We start from the raw sequence: 22866 nt of genomic DNA on the forward strand, positions 1-22866 counted from the left end.
AGCGAGAGAAAGGAGGAAGAAGAACTCCACAAAGGGAGGGAGGAATAGAACGGAGAGGGAGCTTGGGCGAGAGAAGTCCTGGAGAGTGAGAGCTGGAGCAAGAGAAGTGCTCGAGTCCCGCTTCTTGACCCCCTTCTTCTGGAACTGTGAGAAACCGAGAGAGCTGAGGAAGGAATAGAACGAAGAGAGAGCTTGGGCGAGAGAAGTCCTGGAGAGTGAGAGCTGGAGCGAGAGAAGTGCTCGAGATCCCGCTTCTTGACCCCCTTCTTCTGGAACTGTGAGAAACCGAGAGAGCTGAGGAGGAGCCAAGGAGAAACACGGTGAGAGACACAGAGAAGGGCCAAGAGGGAGACCGAGAAGGAGATTGGCCGTCGTCGGAGGTCCGTTCTTCAGCCACCGTCCGTTGCAACCTTCCCCTCGAACCAGGTAGGCTTTTTCCGACCGTGTGTCCCTTGTTTTCGGAAGACGACGGGCCGGAGCTTGCGCCGACTAGTTCGCACAAGTTTCAGTCCAAGCCGGTCTTCCCTAAAAGCTGATAGCTGTTCTAGATGCATCGTTAGGGGTTTAGATTTGTGATCGTGCCCGTATCAAGTCGAAAATCCCCTGTGTTAATAGCATACACCAAGTGCTTGTGAAAATGTCCCGCAAAGGACCAGAAACCAGCTCACGTTTTAAATGGGGATCGATCCGTGTTTGCGTCATAGCCGTTGAATCATGTTTTCTCTTTGTATGCTTATTGCGTTTTGGCGTGGCTTTCGCAAAATAATTGTGTACCGTCGAGAGAGCAAGAGTTTTTGTCGTTTCGATGTTTGGATTAATGGTCGCCGGAGTTCGCGGCCAATGGTGGTTTGTGCGGGTTGGAATGGACGACCGGTAGATGGTGGTGGTTCGGCGGTGGAACGCCGGTTGCTTTGGTCTGTGTTGCCGTTTGGACGAGCTTCAGTGAGGAACAAGATTTTGGTGAAAGAAGGGGCTTCGAGCGTCTAGACGACCCACGAAGAAGGAGCCCAGAAGAAGAAAAGAAAAGAATAAAAAAAAGAAAAAAGAGTAAAACAAACAAAAATAGAAAACTATAAAAAGGTTAAAAAAAAAAGGGACTTCGGGAAGGAGGAGTCGTAGAGAAGAAAGTGCAGTAGAAGAAGACGAAATAGGGAAGAAGACAAAAGTTTTTTTTTTAATATATTAAAATTTTAAAAATAAAATAAAAACATGTCTTTTTTATCCGATTGGATCGGATCCGCGTTTGGGCTGGGTCAGCGGATCGGACCGGGTTCATCCGGTCCAAAAATTAAAAATTAAAAATTAAAAAAAAATTCGAAGAATAATAAAATTCAAAAAGCCTCCGAAAATTAAAAAAAAATCAGAAAACATTAGAAATATTTAAAAAAATCAGAAAATATTGAATTTCGAAAATAAAAAATTAGAAAAATTAGAAAAAATATTATCATATTATTATTATTATTATTATTATTATTATTATTTTAAAAATTAAAAAATTAAAAATTTCGAAAATCCAAAAAATGTAGGTTTTGATTAGGAATGACCGTGTATTGCATTTATAATGTATTTAGGTCTTTAATTGCTCATATATTGATTATATTGCATGTTTAATTTACGTGTTTAACTATATTTGCAATTGCTTAGTGGTATATGTTAATTTTACTGCAATTAAGATCTTGGTAGCTATGATTTACTTTGATGATTGTACACATGTATGATCACTTCACATGTTAGTGGATAAACATAAAATCAATCCAAATTGCTTGACAAAAATCATTTTGAATGAACAAGATTAGATACCAAAATGGCATTAATTGGTTAATTATCAGAATCAAGTCTTCGACCCTAGATTTTCTAGTTACGTAGGAAGTGAGGCACGCTCCCATGTCTCACTTGGTTTCTAGCCGCTAGTAGCGACTCCTTTTGTGTAAAATGCACAAAATTCCTAGAAAATATCCAAATTTCCCCGATGGTAGGTTGTGACAGTCTTTATTTTGATTACTTCTCTCCCTAATTACTTTTTATTTTTTTTTTTTTTATTTGATGAATTTATTTTCTCTCTAATTAATTTTGATTAATAAGTGGACAAATGTAAACCAAAAGTAAAGGGGACTAAACAAGAGTAAATTATTTTGAATTAATTTTTGGGGTAAATTTAACAAGGAGACTAAACATAACATGTGTTGACACCTAAATTTTGTCGATTTGTTTAAGTATTTATTAATTGCATTGGAAAATTAGGGATTTATTTCTAACCCCTTAATAAAAAGCTTTCATTAAAATTACATCATATATAGGCATTAAGAGCATTTGCGTCACTAGTTTTAAAATTTGTCAAAAAAAGAAAAAGTTTACAATATCTTTTAAAAAATCAAAATAAAAAAAAATTCAAAAAAATTCAAAAAACAGAAATTCAAAAACGAAAATTAAAATTAAAATTAAATTCCTTCTTCCCTTTTCTCTCACCCCGCGCACAGTCTTTCCCCTCTCCGGTTCGCCTTCGCTGAAGAGCCTGCAAAAAGTAGAGCTAGAAAAGGAAAAGGAAGCAGAGCAGCAACACAGAGACAGAGGAGCAGCGAGAGGAGCAGGAGGATCGGAGTCCAGCATGATCCACGGGTCGGAGAGCTGGCCGGTCGACAGGCTGGCGAGGCAGGGACGGTACACACCGACCGTTGACCAAGAAGGATAAAACCAGTGAAAATAGAATGGCGAAAGAGAGGAAGAACGGACGAAGCAAAAAAAACACAGAGAAAAACGAGAGAGAGAGAGCTGGAGCGAGACCGGAGTTTTTGGGAAAGGCAGAGAGCGACTTGGAGGGAGAGTAAAACTTGAGAGCGAGAAAGAGTTTTCTATCAGATTGGCCACGCTTGAACCCTCTTCGACGACCTCTGGCCAATACCCTCTAGCATACGATCTTTCGCTGGTGAGTTTCTTTACTTGGTTCAAATCTCCCTTGCCCGAGGATCCCGGCTCGAAGATACCAAGACGGCAAACTATGGCTCGATTTGTCACGAGTTGGCCCGCTTCCTGTCGTCTTCGAGTTGGGTAGGGAACTCCGTGATGAGATGCTTGCTTGCATGAACCCTTGCTGCTCCACCTTGTTTTGGTCTAACTGGAAGCCAAGTCTTGTTCCTTTTGTTAGTCCATACACACGCTGAGTCTAAGTAAGTTGATGCGGTTGATTTTGCATGTTTCTCGATGATTGCTCTGGGTCTAGACTCGAGCGGGTCCAAAAAGGAGTTAATAACCTCTTCCCGAGTCAGTGCTTGCTTACCACGTGCTTGATAAAACACTTGAACTAAGTTAACGTGGATTAGGTCGTGATTTTCGGATCATTTGGAATGAGTATGCTCCTGTCTTGCGTAAAAGGAATCTTTTATGGATCATTGAGCAAGATTCCATTCAGGTTTTGTTGTTGTTACGGCTGAATCCGAACATTTCTTAACTATTGTTTGGGTTTAGGTTTGTTAAAATGCCCCTTAGACAAGTCTGGGAGAGCAGCGCCCATTTTGTCCCGATCTGAAGAGGTGTTGACGTAGGTTGATTGTGATTACTTGATATCTAGGGAGTTCGGATGTTCATTAGTGTCCGCGTTCCATTCCTTGTCTTGTTGTTATTCTTTTGCGCCTGTTCATCTTTCCGTGGAGTAGCGACTACCGGTAGGCGATGGAAGGGTCGCCGATTGTTTAGGGCCGTGTCGCTAGTGTGCGGGTGAGATCCGGTGGGAAGAAGCTTCGGTGAGGAGGTTGTAGAGTTGGCGTTGGCTTTAGGAAGGAGAAGATGAAGTAGAAAAGCCGAAATAGGGAAAAGGACAAAAAAGATATATAAAAAGAAGCAAAACGAAAAATAATAAAAGAAAACTATGAAATGGCAGAGGGAGCTTCGGGTGTGCAAGGAAGGAGGCGTCGGGGAGAAGATGAGCAGAGAGAAGAATAATAAAAAGAAAAGGAAAAAAGAGAGAAGGAAACAAAAGTGCAGAAAAAGTGAAAAGAAAATAGAGAAAAGAAAATAAGAGTTGGCTTCGGGAAGGAGGACCAACGAGCAGAGTGTGCAAGGAAAAGGACGAACTAAGGAAAGACAAAAAAAAAAAAAGGAATTACATTTTTTTAAATTAAAAAGTTTCGAAAATCCAAAAATTGTAGGGTTTGATTAGGATTTGCTATGTCTTGTCTTCTTAGTGTAATTAGGCATTTATTTGCTCGTATTTTAATTATATCGTATGTTTAATTTGCATATCTAATTATGTTTAATTGCACGTATTTAATTTTACTGTAATTAGGATTTTGGTAGCCATGATTATTACTTTAATGATTGCGCACTCGCATGATTGCCTCATATGTTAGTGGATATGTATAAAATCAATCAGATCGCTTACCAAAAATCATTTTGTTAAAATGAACAAGATTAAGTACCGAAAAGGCACTAATTGGTTAATTAGTATAATCAAGTCTCAAATCCTAGATTTATTTTGATTAAAGAAGAGGGAAAAACAAACTAAACTAAGAGACTAGACTAAATAGACCATTTCATCTTAAATAGACCATAGATCACCATCATTATCTTGTTTGGATTATTAAAGATCATTAACTTTTTTTTTTGGAACTTATCATGAATCCACTTATTTCTCCCATAATTATTTTGTTTTGTTTCAATAATTATGATAGTTTCTCTTTATTTTTATTTTTATTAATCTAGTTTTGTCTCTCCCTAATTTGATTATTTGATAAATTTATTTGATGAATTTATTTTGATTAATAAGTAGACGAAAAGTAAACTATTTTGAATTAATTTTTTTGAATTAATTTTCTTGGATAAATTTAAGGAGACTAAACATGCTCATGGCCATGCCCAAATAAAACTCAAGCTTTTCTAAGTAAACAGATTTATTTTGATTAAAACTAAACTAAGAGACTAAACTAAATACACCATAGGCTTTTCATCCTTTTTCAAGCTTCGATCATCATTATCTTTGCATTATTCAAGTATCATTAACTTTTTTATTTTTTATTTTGAGGAAGAATCAACTTATTTCTCCGTGGGGTTTGCTTGGCGTTGGTCACTTAAGTGTAGAGCATTGGAGCATTGGGATTTTCCCATAATTATTTTGTTTTGCATAGTTTTTGTTGGTAAAGAATAGTAATGCTTAGTGTTCATAGTTTCTCTCTTTTTATTTTTATTTTTATTACTTCTCTCCTAATTAGTTATTTTATTTTTTTATTTGATGAATTTATTTTACTTCTCCTAATTAATTATTTTATTTTATTATTAGATGAGTTAATTTTGATTAATAAGTGGATAAAAGTAAACCAAAAATAAAGGGGACTAAAGCTGGGTTTGGTTCTTAGGAAAATTCAAAGGATTTGCAAAAGCGTTTGGTAAGGAGAAAATAAAGTCTGTGATTAATATTAGTTTTTCTTTTATTTTTTGTTTAAAATTGAAAAAATAATGTATGCAAATTCTTAAATATAAATTTTGATAATAATACTAATTTTTTGAAAAAAATATTTTTTAATTTTAATTTGCTAAAAATTGAAAAAAAAAATTATGTATGCAACTTTTTAAATATAAATATAAATTTTGACAATGCTAAAAAAATCAAATATATATAATTTAAAAAAGACGAATTTTAATTTTAATTTGTTTAAAATTGAAAAAAAATAACGTATGCACATTTTTAAATATAAATTTAAAATAAATTTAAAAATAATGCTATAAAATTAAATATATATATATAATTCTTTTTTAAAAAGACTAAACTGGGAATTTTTTAATTTTTAATTGTTTAAAATTGAAAAGAAATGTATGTAACTTTTTAAATATAAAATTTGACCAAATACATATATATTATATATATATAATTTTTTTAAAATCAAATCTATATACTAAAAAAATCAAATATGTAAATATTTTTGTTTAAAAAAACCAAAATATATTTAATTTTTTAGCATTTACATATATTTGATTTTTAGCATTATTTTGGTATTTAAATAAATCATAAGGAGGAAAAAATCAAAGTTAGTCCCTAGGGCTCTATTTCAAAATGATTGGTTGCCGATAGCATTTTCTCAAGTTCAGTATTTTGACTTTGGAGGTAGAGAACGCACCATCACCAAAGGCCCCTAAAGAGTAAACTATTTTGAATTAATTTTTTTGGTAAATATAAACATGTCGTGCCCATGCCCATTCTCGTGCCGTGCCCAATGTTTAAACTGGATTGATTAAAGAGGGAAAACAAACTAAACTAAGAGCAGATTAAATAGACAATTTCAATCTTGAATAGACCATAGGTTTTCAAGTTTCTATTATTGGATTATTAAAGATCAGTAAAAAAAAAATTTGGTAACTTATCATTGATAGTTTCTCTTTATTTTGATTAATCTAATGTTGATTAATCTTATAAGTAGCCATTATACTTCTCTTCCTAATTAATTATTTAATTTGATGAATTTATTTTGATTAATAAGGAGATGAAAGTAAGAAAGTAAATGAGGAAGAATAAGGGCCTCGTTTGTTAAAAATTATTTCGTTCCCTGAACAACTATTTCTATTCTTTTGTTCCAGGGAACGGAAAATTTAGGAACACTTTTCTTTCTCTTCCATTTTCTTCTCTTTCTTTCTTCTTCTTTTCTTCTTCTTTCTTCTTTCTTTTTTCTTTGGCCGGTCGCGGGCCCGCCATGGTCAACCGGGGTCACGAGGGTTGGCGACCTCGTTGGGCTAGGCGAGCTCGATCTCGCCCTCGCCCTCGCTCACCAAGGCGAGGCCGCACCAAAAAAAGAAAAAAAGAAAAAAGAAAAAAGAAAAAAAGAAAAAAATAGAAAGAAAATAGAAAAATTAAAATTAAAAATTAAAAATTAAAAGAAAAAAAATTATACAAATTTACCAAACGTATTTCTATTCTTTTTATATTTCGAAACGCTTTTACCAAACACGTTTTTTTTTATTCAAAAATTGTTTCCCGAAGGAGAAATATATTTTTATATTTCGTTCCTTAAACAATTTTTAAACGTAAATGTTACCAAACACACCATAAGTGAATTGTTTTGAATTAATTTTTTTTTTGGTAAATTTAAGAAGAGTAAACATGCCAATGCCTATGCCATGCCAATGTTGTATGTGCCAATGTTCTAAGTAGATGATTGAGATTTTCTTTGAAAAAAAGTCAATAATTTATTATTTTTTTGGTAAAATTCAATAATTTATTTTGATTAAATAAGTAAAGAGAAAAAGAAGAAACTCAATTAGATAGTTCTTGAAACCATTTATTTTGATCATCATTATCTTATTTGGATTATTAAAAAAATTTGTATGAGCTGGAGGTTAGCTATGCGTTGGTCATGATCAATTAAGTGTAGAGCTTTGGGATTTGGAGTAATGCTTAGTTAGTAAACTAGTTCCATGATAGTTCTCAATTCTGATTAATTACGCTTGCTATGGCGTGGTGGCTTGGGGTGGGGATTTAAACGATGTCTTGCCTTACTCTCCCTTGCCGTGGGGCAGTGGCAAGACTAAATTAAGTGGGTCGCCAAAAAGAAAAGCAACTAGACCAAAGATAAACAAAGGCAAATCAGGAAGAGAAGTTTGAATTAAATTTTTTTGGGTAAATTTAACAAGGGACTAGTGTAGTTCTGCTCTCCTACTATCTAATTATACTTAATTGCTATATAATTATACCTAATTACTATGATTATGAGCTAGGCGACAAAAATGAGCTAGGGCAAGTAAAGCAAAAAGCTTTCTAATACAAAGTATAACTAAATGTCGTACCACTATAACTATATGTCCTACTATCCCCTCTCCCTCTCTTTACGCGCCCTCTCTACCTTGCTCTCTCTCTCCTAGCGGGAGTATCTCTCGTACGAGCACGAGCCATCACCAACCGTGTCCCTCCTCTCGTGGCCTCTCTCTCTCTCTACTCGCTTGAAAGTAAAAATGTAATTATCTTTCGTAGCAACAAATGCTAAAATCAGTCTTTTTTCCCTTTCTTCTTTCTTGCTCGGTTGAGCTAGTTCAAAGCCTCTAATCGGGCGAGGCATGCCGTGAGCACGAGTTATGACAAAAACAGACAAAAATTTGATATTTTCAAAATAAAGATGAAAGATAGATTTTTTTTTAAAGAAAAATTAATTTTATAAGAAAAGAGTCTGTTTTTTGGTTTTTGAAAACATTTTCTTAAAAATCTTTTCAAAATCAAACTATTACCTACAAACTATTTTTACTCATTTTAATAATATTTTTAATTATTAAAAACGAATCTTTAATTATTTTTAAAAAAAAATCAAACTTTAATTATTTTTAAAAGAATTCGAAATTTTAATTATTTTTATTTTTAAAAAAGAAGAAAATTAATAATGGATTTAGAAAAAAAAAAGAATCCGATTTTAAAAAATAAATAAATAAAATTAGATTATAAATTCACATGATCCAAGCCTTTGTTGTCTCTTGCTCTGCTAAAAAATCCTCTTGCTCAAGAAACTCTCTTGCTCATCCTCTTCTTGCTCAAGACACTCTTTTCCTCACGAATCCCCTTAAAAAAATGTCTTCTTTTCTTCTTTTGCAGAATGTTTAGGAGAACGACTTCGAGCTTGATCGGCCATCCCTTTCCTCCTCATCCTTCTTCGCTGCTCTCTCCTAGATCGCCCACCTTTCCTCCTCGACCTCATTTCACAAAGCTGACCCCCACACCCACATCATCAAATGGGGGTGAGGCCAATGGGATACCCACATTATTCAATCGGAAGCCTATATTTAACATCCGGATATTATCACTCACTAGGAATGGAAATGGAATTAGGATGACGGTGTGCAATATAGGTATCTTAGGAGCAAGATATGACACACATGTAAGGCGAGATGAGTCTAGCTAATATTATATATTCAAATTTTTGAAATATTTTTTTCAGAGATCAAGGGAAGATGTGCAAGAGCTTATTACTTTTATGAAACCTACTGGTGTATTCATTGAGTTGTCAAGGAATCAAGAGCATATAATTAAGGAACCCTCTACTGAATTTCATGTGGCCACAGAGGAGGCCAAAAAGCGTAAGGCCGAGGTTGTATTGGGAGATATGGAATAAGGAGTAATAAAATTTGTTTTATTATTTGCTCTTATATCTTGTTATTAAATGTTGTCATGAATAATGATTTTGTGACATTTTGTGGATATGCCATCCCAAGAGATGCTTGAGCGTGTTGAGCAAGGTGGAGGTGTTAACCCACGAGGAGCGAGTTGATCTTATCTTTAACAATTTTCACTTAATCCTTGGCAATCTTGACTTATTTTTTTCAATCATGAAAGTTATACGGGATGAAAGAGACAAGTGAGTTTCTTTTTTTCCTATTATGGTTGAAAATTTCAAGTTATCATCCTTAAAAATCTCAATTGTTAATACTGATTTTATATTCGATCATTTACTAAAATTGCCCAACATCATCCTTCACTAGTTGTGGTGGTTGACAAAGCCCACATCTCCGGACTCTTAAGGTATCTCATAATGGAGGCTCTATAATGGAGGCGGCTGAGAACTCATAGAGGATCATGGTGCATGTTTGGAAGACTAATTAATCACGGACTTCATTATAGAGCCTTCCAAATTAGTCTTCCAAACATGATCCTATGAGCCTTCCAAACAGGCACCATGATTCTCTATGATTTCTCAGCCGCCTCCATTATAGAACCTCAATTATGAGATACTTAAGAGTCCAACGATGTGGGCTTTGCCAACCACCACAACTAGTGAAGGATGACGTTGGGCAGCTTTTAGCAAATGATCGAACATGAATCAGTATCAACAATTGAGATTTTTAAGGATAATAACTTAAGATTTTCAGCTATAATAGGAAAAAAATGAACTCACTTGTCTCTTTCGTCCCGTTTCGTCATGTATAACCTTCATGACCGAGAGAAATAAGTCAAGATTGTGAAAGATTAAGTGAAAATTGTTAAAGATAAGATGAACTCACTCCTCGTGGATTGACACCTCCACCTTGCTCAACACGTGCATCTCTTGGGATGACATATCCACAAAATGTCACAAAATCATTCTTCATGACAACATTTAACAAGATTTAAGGATAAACAATAAAACAAGTTTTATTACTCCTTGTTCCATATCTCCTCATATAACCTTGGCCCCACACTTTTTGGCCTCCTCCATGGCCACATGAAATTCGCTAGAGGGTTCCTTAATTATATGCTTTCGATTACTTGACAACTCAATGAATACACTAGTAGATTTCATAGAAGCTCTTGCACCTCTTCCCTTGATCTCTGAAAAAATATTTCAAAAAATTTGAATATATAATATTAGCTAGACTCATTTCTCTCTCCTTACCTGAGTGTCATATCTTGCTCCTAAGATACCTATATTGCATGTCGTCATCCTACTTCCATTTTCACGTCTAGTGAGCGATAATATCCGGATGTTAAATATAGGCTTTCGATTGAAGAATGGGGGTATCCCATTGGCCTCACCCCCATTTGAGGTTGATGTGGGTGTGGAGGTCAACTTTGTGAAATGAGGAAAGGTAGGCGATCTTGGAGAGAGCAAATAAGAAGGATAAGGAGGAAAGGGATGGCTGATCAGGCTCGAAGTCATTCTCCCGCTATTCTGCAGAAAAAGAAAAAAAGACATTTTTTTAGGGGAAATCCTGAGGAAGAGAGTTTATTGAGCAAGAAGAGGATAAACAAGAGAGTTTCTTGAGCAAGAGGATTTTTTAGCAGAACAAGAGACAAGAGAGGCTTGGAACGGGTGAATTTATAATCTAATTTTATTTATTTATTTTTTAAAACGGATTCGTTTTTTTTTTTTCTAAATCCATTATTAATTTTCTTTTCTTTTTTAAATAAAAATAATTAAAATTTTGAATTCTTTTAAAATAATTAAAGTTCGATTTTTTTAAAAATAATTAAAGATTCGTTTTTAATAATTAAAAATATTATTAAAATGAGTAAAAAAATGGTTTGTAGGTAATAGTTTGATTTTGAAAAGATTTTTTAAGAAATCTCTTTTTCTTATAAAATTAATTTTTTCTTTAAAAAAATCTATTTTTTATCTTTATTTTGAAAATATTGAATTTTTTCTGTTTTTTGTCATAACTCGTGCTCAAGTGGCATGCCTCGCCCGATTAGAGGCTTTGGCAGACTTCGGCCGAGTAAGAAAGGGAAAAAAAGACTGATTTTAGCATTTTGTTGCTATAGAAGATAATTCCGTTTTTACTTTCATACGGAGTACAGAGAGAGAGATGCCAGAGAGGGACACGGTCCGTGATGGCTCGTGCTCGTACGAGAGATACTCCCGGCTAGGAGAGAGATAGCAAGGTAGAGAGAGGGAGAGGGAGACAGTAGGGACATATAATTATAGTGGTAGGACATGTAGTTATGCTTTGTATTAGAAAGCTTTTTGCTTTGCTTACCCTAGCTCCTTTTTGTCGCTTACCTCATAATTATAGTAATTAGGTATAATTAGATAGCAATTAGGTATAATTAGATAGTAGGAGAGCAGAACTACACTAGTTCCTTGTTAAATTTACCCAAAAAAATTTAATTCAAACTTCTCTTCCTGGTTTACCTTTGGTTTAGCTGTTTTTCTTTTTGGCGACCCACCTAATTTAGCCTTGCCACCCCCTACGGCAAGGTGGGGCAAGGGAAGGCATTGCTTAAATCCCCACCCCAAGCCACCATGCCATAGCAAACATAATTAATCAAAATTGAGAATTATTATTGAACTAGTTTACTAACTAAGTATTACCCCAAATCCCAAAGCTGACCATGACCAACGTATAGCTAACCCTCCAACTCATACAAATTTTTTTAATAATCCAAATAAGATAATGATGATAAAAATAAATGGTTTCAAGAACTATCTAATTTAGTCTATTCTTTTTCCATTTACTTGTCTAATCAAAATAAATTGTTTACTTGAGTTTTTTTCAAAGGAAATCTCAATTCTCTACTTAAAACATTGACATTTACAACATTGGCATGGGCATGGGCATGTTTACTCTCCTTAAATTTATCCAAAAAAAATTAATTCAAAATAGTTTACTTCTTCTTCCCTCATTTACTTTCTTACTTTCCTTCCCTTATTAATCAAAATAAATTCATCAAATTAAATAATTAATTAGGGAGAAAGATTAATCAATACTAGATTAATCAAAATAAGGAGAAACTATCAATGATAAGTTACTAATTTTTTTTTTTTACTGATCTTTAATAATCCAATAATGGAAGCTTGAAAACTTATGGTCTATTTAAGATTGAAATGGTTTATTTAGTCTACTCTTAGTTTAGTTTGTTTTTCCCTCTCGTTTAATCAATCTAGTTTAAACATAATTAGGCACGGCACGAGAATGGGCATGGGCATAGCATGTTTATATTTACCCAAAAAATTAATTCAAAATAGTTTACTTTTTAGGTGCCTTTGGCGCTCTCTGCCTCCAAAGTCGAAAATGCTAAACTTGGGAAAATGCTACCGGCTGCCAACCATTTTGAAGTAGAGCCCTAGGGACTAACTTTGATTTTTCCCTCCTTATTATTTATTTAAATGCCAAAATAATGCTAAAAAAAAATCAAATATATGTAAATGCTAAAAAATTAAATATATTTTGGTCTTTTTAAAAATAAAAAATAAGATAATTATGATGATCAAAATAAACATCTCTATCTAGCTATTTAAACAAAATAAAACAGGAAAGGCAAAGAAGGGCAAAGTTTAGTATCAAAACAAATTAAATTGTCACATCAAGGTCTTGAGGCCATGTAAGTTCATTCCAACTAATAATATGAATTGCTTCAGCAACCCTTGAATCAATTTTTAACACGGAGACTAAATGTCCATGCCCATGCCCATGCCCCTGACCAATGTTCTACTTCTAAGTAGTAGAGCATTGGGATTTCTTAAACCCAAGTTTTTCTAAGTAAACAAACTCCAGAGATTTATTTTATTTTTGATTAAACAAGACAAACTAAGAGACTAAACTAAAGCTTTAGTTTTTCATCTTAAATAGACCATAGCTTCTTCATCCTTTATTTCAAGATTTCAAGCTTGGATCATATTATCTTTTTTGAATTATTCAAAGTTTCATTAATTATTTTTTCTTCAAGAACTTATTATGAGCAAAGACAAAATATTCTATTCAAGATTTAATTCTCACCTAGTGGAGGAGTCGCCTCATTTACATTGCATTTGGAATCTTTTTATTATTATTATTTATTTAAATTCAATAGCGGTAAGTCAGAATATGGAGTCCTACTACCAACCTTCCAATACCGCCAAACTCATAGAGGGTAGCCAAGCCCATAGGTCCACAGGGCGTAGAGCCTCCTTATCTGAAATTTGATTTCCGGATGCCACTTAGTTTAAGTAAATCTCAACACCATGTTGATCACTAATTTTGGGAAAAATTGAAACTTTAGTAAGACAAGTGGTGGCCAGACAAGCGGAGGCCAGACAAGACAAGACAAGCGGAGGTCAGAGAGGGGAAGAAGAAGAAGAAGATAGGCTAGAGAGACGGAGAGGGAGACCGACCAGAGGTTAGGGGCCCCCTGGGGAGAGGGGAGGAAGGGGAGGGGAAGGCTTCTCTCTCGCTCTCTCTTTTTTAATTTTCTTCCCCTTCTCTCTTTTCTTTGTTTTGGATGTTGTTTACCAAGAATGTGGAAAACGAGGATCGTTTTCTTGCCCGTGATCGACAGTAAGAAAGAGAGGAAAGAGAGAGAGCTCCGGTCAAGAAAGACGAAATCAAGATGAAAAAATGGTCTTTGGCCAATAAACACGCTCTACCCCTTTTTTCTTTCAATTTTTGTTTTTTTTTCCTTTTTTTCCTTATTATATTTAATTCAAATAATTGAATTCAACAGGTTTTTGTAATCGGGATTTGGGGCTACTTTTTTCACTATTGATGTCATATTAATGACAACAAACGTGGGTAGATAGAATGAGGTAAAACTCAGAAGTATGCCATTGTACTTGCCCCACATAGAAAGAAAGAGGAAAACCGTAGAAAGAACGAACGAACGAGCTTCTCGAAAAGTCTGACAAAACCGGCCTGCGGATTGCGGCATTCTCCAATGACATTGTTTTATAGAAACAAATACCATAAGAGGTAAACCATATATCCATTGAACTGTTGGTTATTATTCTCCATTCAGTTGCCAAATTGATCATACAATAATCACGAAACTGTGTTGGTGCATTTGCAATTTCATTAGCAATGGATCATAAAGAGTCTTATCATATTTATACTGATATACCATATGAAAATTTTGTCATATCCTAATTAAAAATCCCCATGATAAGTTAGGTCCCATGATAAGTTAGGTGATAAGTTAGAAGCAGACTTGAAGTATTATGATTAAATGGGTCTATTACGAGAAAGCAGATCACAAGCAGGCGCAATTGATGGCATCTTATAAGTTACCAAAACAACTTGGCATTCCGAAGAAGAAAAGAATATACCCTTGAAAAAGAGAGAGATCGCAAGAGACGCCAAGAGAGAAATTTGATGACGGCCGTTGAAGAAATCGACCTCGATCAGGGGTTGAGGGTCCTATTTATGGGGCTTTAGATGCTACCTTGAAGGTAAGTACGGAGACGGAGATGGAACAAAGCACCTCGTTTTCGAGAAATTTGATGACATTGCAAGCACACGATGGCATCTTCCAAGCAAAAAGCTTCAACCAAAACAACTTCGCATTCTCAAGAAGAGAATCCAGAGATATACCCTTGAAAAAAAGAGAAATAGCCTCGAAAAAAAGAGAGATGGCAAGAGGCAAGAGACACTGAGAGAGAAATTTGATGACGGCCATCGATTTCGACCTCGATTGGGGGTTGAGGGTCCTATTTATAGGGCTTTAGATGCCACCTTGATGGTAAGTGTCTCCTTGATGCCGAGACGGAGGAGACGGAATCCGGGCTCTTGCCCAACCCAAAAATGAGATTTCTGGTACCTGACCAACCCAACCCGACCAGCTCCAAGGAAGCTAACCAACCAACTTGGCTAACCGGAGAAATAAGTGGATTCAATCCTAAAAATAAATAATGATCTTTAATAATCAAGAAGATAATGGTGATCCATAAGTTTAGGTTGTTAAACCTATCCAGCATGCCAAACTAGTTTACTCTTCTTTACTTGTTTACTTACAAATGGAAATCATTTCTTGAAACAAAACAAAATAATTATGGACTTAATGGCTAGACTCAAGTAAAGCAAGCCCCCACAAGCCCCACATAGCTAACCTTTCAACTAACCTTTCATCTAGGGGTGAGCTGTTGGGGCTGTCATAGGTGTTGTCACAGGTTCTGGTGTGAAAGGTTGGTGAGTGGGTTGCATGAAGGTTCCAACAGGTTTTTTATTTTTGGTTTCATTTTGAGATTTGAACTATAAAGAAGAAGTTTTATTTTAATTTGTTCTAGTTGTTGAGCTTAGTATACCTTATGCCGCCAATACTTGATGCGTATAGCATTCTTTTGCATTGGATTGCAAGGAGTGAGATGCCTTATAAGATGTTTGGATTCTGCATAAAGTAAAAGGTAAGCCCAGATAAATAATCAAATAATCAAGTACGAGTGAATCTCATAAATGATTATCATGCAAGTTATGGTTAACACGCAACATTGTGTGAATCTCTATATTTGTTTGTATGAACTACAGATGCGATTGGTCTTCAAGGATTTTTGATAGGGATACATCACATCAATCATATTGAAAGGTCATCTCAGTAAATATGGACAACATCGACTTGAACCTCAAAAGGGTAAATCCTCAAAGGATTTGAAATTTCAAACAATTTCAATAATATGAAAAAACATGAAGAATGCTAGAGATGCAAAGACTATTTTTAAGATTAGTGCGCCAAACTCTAATGGGGCGCTTATACATTGCCCATTATGCAGTTTGCCACAGCTTTGTAAACCGTTTTTAAAATCAGCCTTTGCATCCCCGAGCATTACTATAAGTTAATGACATCACCATCACGAACTAAATATGCATAGGGTTACTTATACTTCCTCTCTTTTGAAAGCTTTGGCGTTAGGATGGCAAGAATGATTCATGCAGCTCTACAAGGGGAAAAATGCCGTGCCTGAAAGTATGAATTTAATTATTAGCAATAATACTTGGCATAAATAACAAGACATCACAAACCACAGATCCAATGAAAAGGGAATTGCTAAGATTCTATGGTCGCTCCGCCACCCCTGGATTCCTTGGGGTGATCTCGTAGTTCCTATGGGGTGGAGATGATGGGGTCGGTCCATGGATATGTGAGGACAAAGCAGAATTAAAAACAAAAAATTTACTCCACATCATAATAAGCTTACATCAGGACATAAAACAAAGCAGGACTGCATGCAACATTGTCAAACTGGGAAAGTCTACTGATTCATATTCATATTCATTTTCTAAAGTTGCTTCTCAGGTAACTCATCCTATCCTGTCAGCCAAAATGCGGTCAGCATCTATGTGATGTCACGTTTTTTGTCCAGTATGTTATAACTGTATGCTTTCTCTAATCCCACAGCATGCATGTCAAAGATCGGATGCCAGCCCATCAATAAATAAAAGGATCAGATGCTAAAGAGTCTGACAGAAAAGATGTGATCTAGCTCGGGCCTTGTCACATGTTCCTAATTGAATACACAAACCAGTAATGGCATGATTAAAACAGCAATTGGATTTAGTATGAGAAGGGACTTTTCAAGCTCGAAACACAACCATGTTTGTTCATTAATCAAGTCCGTCCAGTTAAAGTTTCCCATACCCTCACGACAAACTGCATACTTATCACCAAGGGCATCCAAATATGGTTGAGATACTTTCTTGGCTTCTTCCTGCCAATAGAGAACTTCCGAATTCTATAACAGATGTCAAAGACAGAAATATGCATCATATATACCTTCTCAAGAGATGGTAGATCATCGATATACAAAAAGTAATCTTCCACGGGAGATGCTACAACCAGATCACTGTGAAATACCAAAACCTAAAAGAAGATTCATAAATGCCCAAAGCAGATTATCAATAGTTAGGCATTCAAACAACATGTGTCATCGATATCAAGGAGACCCAACCGACTGTATTTCCTCATGTAAAGTAAAAATGTCATACCTTCTATTTCTATGTACTTCAATGCAAAAAGAAAATGGAGAAAGAAAGGAGAATTTTAATTGTAGATATTGTTGTCTGCACAGTCTATGGTTTGAGACTTAGAAAGTAGGAAATATTCAAACCTTGATAAGAGCAAAACTTACACATTATTCAGCTCAAACATTCCAATGATAAGCCCATAATGTCAAGTGAGAATACTTTGTAGAGTCAAGGAATCGAACCTCACAGACTATAGTACCAAGCCAAAAAAGAAAGATAACTGAGAATCAGCAAACTGTGAGGGTTCTTAAAAGGACACATGGTTCACATTCTTTGTCAAAGATAGCCGCCTTCAGGAGTTGCGATGACAGAAAAAAGAAAAAAAGGGATTATCAGGGAAGTGACTGTAGATGCAGGAGGATCATCGACATGCAAAGTGATAAAAATAGATAAAGACAGAATTTCAAAAATCAACTATTTGAATTTCTCTAGGAAAGATGTAGAAGGTATCTAGTGGCAACTTTTTAGAATGAGCAAACGGGAATGACCACTGATCCCCATTTGCAATACACCTGAACTTCTGAAAGATTCTTGAGGCTGGTGGTGATCTTACATGGATCAAAACAACCCAAAAACCAAATAAGGCATCGGTTAGGAAGATCAAGCGGTTGAAATTTTTGTTTCTTAAATAAGCAAAGAGAAATTCACTAAGATGCACCCATTTACGAAAAGATGTTGGGAGTAGTTGGCCCTGAGTCCATTTCAACTTGCCACATAACAAATACTATTAGCAAACTAAGCATGGAAAGGTAAAGAAGATAAACTAAAGAGTGGAAAGCAGCCGACAAAATAACGGGCGAGCATCACCAATGAACACTTCTTCAGGAGCAGACTCTTAAGAAGCATAATGATAATCTATTTAGATACCAAGATTAAATTACCTAATTACAAACTAGGACAAGTCTTTCAAATCTGCAATCAGTCACAAAATGGAGGTTCACATTCATAATTTAACTATCATTTTTTACATTGTCACAGAAAACTGGAGTATTTTAGCCAGTCCAAATCTTTTCTTTTCAATATCAAATCTCCAATCAGTCACTAAATGGAGGTTCACATTCATAATTTCACTATCACGCAGCAAACAACTAAAAGCAAGGTTGGCTAAAATATGCAATGTAATTGTCTTAAGATGCAACATCTAGAAGAAATTTCTTTGCCGTAAAGGCAAGCTCTTTAATTTCCATCCTAAATGCAGCTTCCTCAGACGGATCAACATCCTCTGGCAATGCTACGCATTCCCACCACCTAAATGCAATTATTGGTCATGAGTATGTTCATGTTTGACAAACAAATCTTGAATAGGTCAAACATGACAGAAAAATTACCTTCTCTCGTGAACAAATGATATTGGCTTCCATGCTTCTAAAAGTAAGGGCACATGAAAGTTGTCCATAACATGAGCAGTGTCCTTCATATAACTACTCAGAAGAATTGCTTTTGACTTCCTATACCTTAATATAGTGCATGCAATTGCCTGAAAAATGATGACCAATGTATTAGCTATAATATACACCAGCTTTATTGAACATGAGCAGTAGAGATCTGCAGACGAAAAATGAGGTATGTCTATAATCTAATTATAAAGCAACGACATAAACTTTGCCTTGTGCATGGTATACGCACTACCAACCGAGAACTTAAACAGTTTAAGAACATGGTAATATTCTATGATCCAATTGTTCTTTGATGCTAAAGCATGACAATACAATAGTTTAAGCATACAACAACAACCACCTAGCATTTTCTCACCAGGTGGGTCACCCAGATAGACATACGAGTTGACCATGCCAAACTAAATTAGGCCAATGTAACAAAAAGTATATTTCCCCTACACACAACAGTCTTAGGACAAGATCTAAGATAAAGCATAAGATAGGAAATTCAATGCCTCACTTAGCTGCCTACATTTCCCTACCAGGAAGGGCAATTTGACAAGATGGTACAGAATCAATCGTGAACGTCAATAGTCAATATAATTGTTTTCAGCAGTTCATATAGTTCAAGCATGATCATCCACTCAATTCCTCCTTTATCAATCCCTAACAGAAATAACAAGTTGTTGAGTGACACACTTTTCAGTGTAATCATAGTCAATCTCGAAAATGTGCCCACCCTTAAGATATGAGTAAGTGTGAAAGCAAAAACCACAGCAAAACCTTTTTTTGCTAGAAGAACAAATTCATTTCGCATCACAAGATAAAATTACAAGAAATAGGGTTGGGAAATGACACATAGGAAGAGGAATAAGAAACATGGAAAATATTAATAGAAGAGACGTGCTTTGGCTCCCAGACTGAAAATATCATTTGTTTCTGCAGTGAAAAGAAACAATGAAGAAGAAGGATCAATAGAAATAGACAACAAATAAAAAATAAATAAAATGAAACCAATCGACAATACAAATTAAGAGCTTTACCGTTAGCAAGAATTGGAGAAGAGCCTTTGTGGAAAACGCTTCTGACTTCTCTCCAGTGCACAGTAAAGAATGAAATGAATTCCATTTCAGTCAGCATCTGCACACACTTTGCTAAAGGGGATTGCTAAGATTACTAATCGAACTATTCCACAGAGTACATAAAAATACTTACGGCAAGCTTTATACACATTATAACTCAGTAGTTGAATTCAATTTCCAGATTTGCAATTCAAAACTTTCGGTGCCAGGACTAAGCAAAAAGCACCTTCTCCTGTATTTATCTCTTGGAAAGTAGCCTCTTTGAGCATAGATTATCAAAGTACCATCGAAATCAAAAAGGCAATGTAAACATCAAGAAGGTTTCTTTCCATACTTACGCTTTTGGTCCTTTTCATACTATTACAACTCGCTCCCAAGCAGGAATATAGCGAGACACCGGAAATCTCAGGGGAAAAAGAATCATATCAAAGCCCACCGTGCCTTCACAGCACTCACCTACCTACCCGAGACATACGCCCCGTCCCGACCAGGTGTCTTCGGCCGAGAACTCGCACATAACGAGCACCACGCCCCTGGAGAGTTGCTGATCCTCGACGTGGGTGAAGTCCTGGGCGGCATTAGGGTCCGGCGTGGGCGCACGAGAGCTGGAGGGCGGTCAAAGAGTGAGGACGATGGCGACGATCTGGTCGCAGGAGCTAGGCTCGCCGACGACACGGTCTTCGCTATGTGCGAGTACTCAGGCCGAATTTTGGAACCGGGAAATCAAAGAAATGAAAAAGGGCAAACCAACACCAGAGAGATCAGAACGAGCCGGACTGGGAATTTACAAGATACACCGGTGTCCATACCCTACTTCTTCTTTTTTTACTGATGTCTAACACTTGATTACTACGATTTCTCATAATATAGTACATCAATTCGACATTGATTAATCAATAGTCTACATAATCTAAACATCATGCAATATTTTATCATACTAAATAGGTCTATTGAAGTTTGTTAAGTTATTTCATTTTTACTTGTTAAATCGTCTCATATTATTTGACAATTAAATTTATGTGTTGTTTATATATATATATATATGTGTGTGTGATTTCCCTCTACCTATTATGTTAAGTATATCTTAATTGGACTTTCAAACGTCATATTTGTTAGGACTAGATGGATCACCTAAAGGGAGGTGAATATGTGATTAAGTGGAATAAAATAAATTTAAACGATTCGCAACAGAACAGCTTCTATATCCAAGCTGATTGTTGGACATTTCCTTAGAAGATCACTAGGTCAATCTACCCAATGAACTTGAACGTTGTTAGAACATCTGATGGCTTCAATGTTGAGATAGAAGCTTCTCGTTAATTTTGCCGTCCATACACCAGATAGAGTTTCCATAAGAAGAATATTTCCCTTGAAAAGAATATTTCATCTCTTGTAAATTGAATTATCCAAGACTTGCTAAATTCAATTTTGAGAGATTAGATCTGATATTCTTCCTTCTTGGATAGATCTCTTAATTACAGCAAGAAATCCACCAATTTTTTGACCATTGCACGAGGATTGTCTTCTAAAACAATATCTCGATAATCAAACATCAAAGATATGAATTACTTTATGACTTTGAGTCTAATCCTTTGAATCTGATGAGTAGGTCTGAAGGTGTTTATTAGAGTTTCAACCTAGAAAATCTTATCATCAGAGTCACAGAAAATTTTGTTAATCATCAAAAGGAAATTTTCCTCAACAGTATTAAAGTTAAGTTCTACCTCAATCCGACAGTTGATGGTTGAAGCTCTTGATGTGACAGAAGCCACATTGCAAATGGGAGCAAGAGCAAAGAGAGATGAGAGCAACGCCGGACAGAAGCCAAAATAGAGAGGAAGATAAGTGCTCGTGTGGGAGATACAGTGAGTGAGAGGAAGAGAAGAAAGTGAGGCCAGTTGTGTTCGTCAAAACGTCAGACATCGATTTCAATTTCGATTCACATGGAATTCTACTATGTTGTTGTGGCGGTGCTTGTTACGTGTTAAATTGGTGCCAAGTGTTGAAAAGCCTCTTTCCATCCACATGTTTCGGAGATTCTAGTTCGGTGAGATCCAGCTGCATTTGTATGATGACTATTTAGGCTCGACCCAAATATTACTAGGGTTTTGCAATATTAGTATGCTATTTTACGTTTAGAAAGAAGAGCATCAACACATAACTGAGGGTAACGTCTCCAAGATATATAGCGTGCAGCTATCAAAATTAAATGGGATGTCCCTCACAATTTGGTAAGTCTTAGAAATCTACTACCAAAGTCCTACACGAATCACCGTCAATTTATAAATTAGCCTCTTAGTTCACTATTTGAAGCAATCTCTGCTATAAAAGAGGTAAGGTGAATCATCTGCGTTCAATATCCATATACTACTTTTTTCAGATGGGTAGAGAATAAGTGAAAAGCCAGAGACAACAAGAAAAGAAGGGCTCACTTATGATGATGACCTTTCTTCCGATCACGGCAGTACCTAGGGAGCAAGAGTATGCCCATATCTTCAAAGAACTAAGGGTATTTACCTCCAGAAGTATTTCTACATGGATGATCCCACCCAACCAATTTGCGACCTCGGTGAATTCCCTTGCAAGCCTCTTCCAACACGTAGCTACGGTAATCCAGCTTTGTCTTCATAAACGGGCACAAAATGCAGCAGCAAGGACAGACTTAAAACCGTATGCATCAGCGAACGCTCATCTAAGTATTTATGCAAAAACATAACCAAGATAGACTTCGCTCCCTCATGGCTCATGATATATCCCTGAGTGTATTTCTCAGTCGTTGACTCATGCAGTTCTTGAAGCTTCTTCTAGACGCCGTATGCTGAACTTGAATCCTCCTCATGCCGAACTTGAAGGGCCTCCTCATGCCGAACTTGAATGGCTCATGCATAGCTTGAATGGCCTCAGCAGCCTCATGCCGAACTTGAATGGCCACCTCATGCATAGCTTGATTGGCCTCAGCAGCCTTATGCCGAACTTGAATGGCCTCCTTATGCTGAACTTGAATGGCCTCCTCCTCATGCCGAACTTGAATGGCCTCCTCATGCATAGTCCCACATTTCAATGTAGTCTAGAAGTTTTTCTGTCGAACAAGGCAGCAACAGAACGGTGGAACCCAAGATTGGATGTGACGATTTGGTTACCAATTCCAGATGCTTTACCCGACAACGAAATTGGTGACTATGCCCAGGCTCATAATAGGTCATTGAAAATCTAAGGAAAAGCTGTGGAAACCGATCAAAACCTTCCAAACAAGGCAGACTGGGACT

At 36.0% G+C, this 22866-nt stretch overlaps 1 long non-coding RNA gene and 1 pseudogene across 1 annotated transcript; both read right to left on the reverse strand.

Moving 5' to 3' along the window:
- LOC104424804 overlaps positions 1–22866 on the reverse strand; it is a 72058-nt pseudogene that overhangs the window by 37722 nt on the left and 11470 nt on the right.
- LOC104424808 lies at positions 17139–18619 on the reverse strand. The gene is made up of 3 exons (XR_005547686.1): positions 18471–18619; positions 17402–18390; positions 17139–17300 (listed from the first exon to the last, which is right to left on the reverse strand). It is a non-coding gene; the product is annotated as an uncharacterized LOC104424808 (long non-coding RNA).

Source organism: Eucalyptus grandis, chromosome 11 (genome assembly GCF_016545825.1).
Source record: "Eucalyptus grandis isolate ANBG69807.140 chromosome 11, ASM1654582v1, whole genome shotgun sequence".
NCBI classification, from domain to species: domain Eukaryota; kingdom Viridiplantae; phylum Streptophyta; class Magnoliopsida; order Myrtales; family Myrtaceae; genus Eucalyptus; species Eucalyptus grandis.